Source organism: Sinocyclocheilus grahami, unplaced genomic scaffold (assembly GCF_001515645.1).
Source record: "Sinocyclocheilus grahami isolate Dianchi unplaced genomic scaffold, SAMN03320097.WGS_v1.1 scaffold371.1, whole genome shotgun sequence".
Taxonomy (NCBI): domain Eukaryota; kingdom Metazoa; phylum Chordata; class Actinopteri; order Cypriniformes; family Cyprinidae; genus Sinocyclocheilus; species Sinocyclocheilus grahami.
This window is the reverse complement of record NW_015505550.1, coordinates 162,240-164,861: the sequence shown is the minus strand read 5'-3', so window position 1 is coordinate 164,861 and position 2,622 is coordinate 162,240.

The window sequence follows — 2,622 nt, the reverse complement described above, 5'->3', positions numbered from 1 at the left end:
AGCATTTTTGACGATCGTTTCTGTCCAGTCTGCTCGTTTTATCGTGTTTAACCACAGCTGTCGTCGGTCTTTTGTCTGGCAGTGGCAGCAGATATGTGATCAAATTTCTAATTTGAGGCTGTATTACGTCGATTCTGGCACCCAACATCACAACAAGATGATATTTTAAGCTCCTTATGTAGCCGAATCTGCGCTGGTTTGAATGGGCCGCCTCCAGTTTCCCCTTTGTTTTGCTGTCTCCAGCTAGTGCTGTGACGTCGGCTGACCCTAGTTACCTGTGGTTGGCCTGGCCATGCGTCACTCAGAAAATAACAGGCCAATCAGAAGAGAGGCTCATGAATATTAATTAGACAGGCCAAACTCGATCTGTTCTCAGCAGAGCTCATGAGAGAGGAGCTGTAAAAATATATTGAGATGGTTTTTGGTACTTATACCGCAATATATATTCTTAAGGGCATCAAAACCTAAAATAAAACTCCAGAAAGGTATACAATATGTGACCTTTAAATCAGATGGTACGTCTCTCAGGCTTTTCAGAAATGTGGTAAAGATTTATTTCTCTTAGATTCTCTGAGTGTTAATAACACAACCATAGTTGACCGTGGCTCTAGTACATTAAATGTAGATTTTTCAGTGATCTAAATATGGTTTTATCTGTGTGAATGAGCTTTTTTTTTTCGTATTTCTCTGTGCAGGGATTTAGTTTGCCTCAGTGTAAGATCCAGCTTGGAAACATAGAGCTGTGATCATTGCCTCATTGTGCTATCCTCACCATGGACCTGAATCATGAGGACACAGTTGCCTGGCGACCTGCTGATGGGAAATATCTGCTAAAATATTACCAGGGGAGTTGTTTTCCCCCCCCTAGACCTTCTAGAACATCTCATACAAGGCGCATACGTGCTAATACTGTATAGATTTCAATCAGTAAGGACAAAAGCATTAAGGCTGCTTTGCTTCTGCGTATTACATCACCTGTTGGGAATCGTCCAGCTTTGGTGGTGTATGAATGATTTATTTTCCTCTGTATGATTAGATAATTCTTGCCTTTTTGATGGAAGAGTACTGGATCTTATTGCATTTGTGCAGTCTGTTACCCACTGCTAACACACTCCAAGGAAATAAACAAGGGTGACGGGCTTCTGTTGGCTTTCACTGAACATGAGATTAATGTGTTTTTCCAAGTCAATTTGTTGTTTTATCTTCCAGGTCCTACATGTCTCATCTCATTGATTTTACTCTTTGCCACCTCACAAACAGGTCATTATGTATTCGTTTGCTTGTGTTTGTGTGAGTGTGTTTGTTTTGTCAGGAGTAATCTGGACAGAGGAAATGGGCCATTTCATTTGGACATTTGTTTCAGGGAATAGAAAAAGAGAACTTCAGTGTTGATATAAGATGTGCTGTTGGTGGGTGGAGGGGTTTTCATTGATTTGAAGTGTTTTGCTAAAGGAATAGTTCACGAAGAATTGGAAATTTTGTTGTTTACTCACCTGTTTCAGTCCTATGCAACTTTATGTCGTCTTCTCTCTCTTTTTTTTTTTTTTTTACATACAATGAAAACATTTTGTTACCGGCTGCCAAAAAAATTCAAACTCATGAACGTGCCACGCCACATTTGAAGTCAATGACAGGAATTGCCATTGATTCTCACATGCAGTGTTTATTTCATAAACAAAATTACTCATACATAAAAACACTAATTAACTATTAATTTAAACTAATTAAAACTAAAATGTTATACCATTTTAGTCAAACTGACTAAGAAGAATGAATATGACACGTTGAAATATTTTCAAAATTTAAAGGACATTTTTGTCAAAAGACAAATACAGAGTTCTGGCATGAAATTCTAGATGGCGCAGTCCGATAGGTCTAACTCAATCTGACCCAATGACATCATTATTACATGGCACAGCTGATTGGGTCGCTCCTGTATTAGTAGCCAATGAGCTCGCTGCTCAACATTCAAATATATGTGCTTGCCGTAGCAGTTGCAGCTTGCTTCAGAACAGCAAAATCAACATCTAAGATAAGTGAATGCTCTTCTAGTCCATAACGCTGTGTGTATTGCGTGGTCTACCTAATTGAATTAAAAAAATGAGCAACCATAATCAAGTTTAAACTAAGTGTAATGTTAGCAGTTTGCATTGTATGCAGGAGCGAATATTAAGCATATTAGCAGCAGCATTTAGCATTTGTATTTATACAGCTGGAGCAAAACACAGTTTAGAGCATATGTAATCGCTCTGAGGACGATAGTAATGGACATGAAACAGGTTAAATGAAATAAGTATTCTTGTGTATGCATTTCAATGGGGGTTTGCCATATACATCGGCGATTATCCCAGTGTTCACGTTCCTTATTTCTAAGGTCGATATTTTCATTGTGATGAGTGTGTGGTTGATTTCAGCTGGAAGCAGGCGCTTATCGTAGTCATATTGATGACAGTGTTGCGGGAGATGCTGAAGATCACTATCTAGGTCTGTAACCGTTAGTTCCGAGTGAAATGCATTATGGGTAGTGTAGTTTGGAGAAATGTGCTCATGCGACGTGTGCTTTCGCTGTGGTCTGTAATTCAGAAAATGGAGAAAGAACATTTTTTTTATATTCTGCTTTTA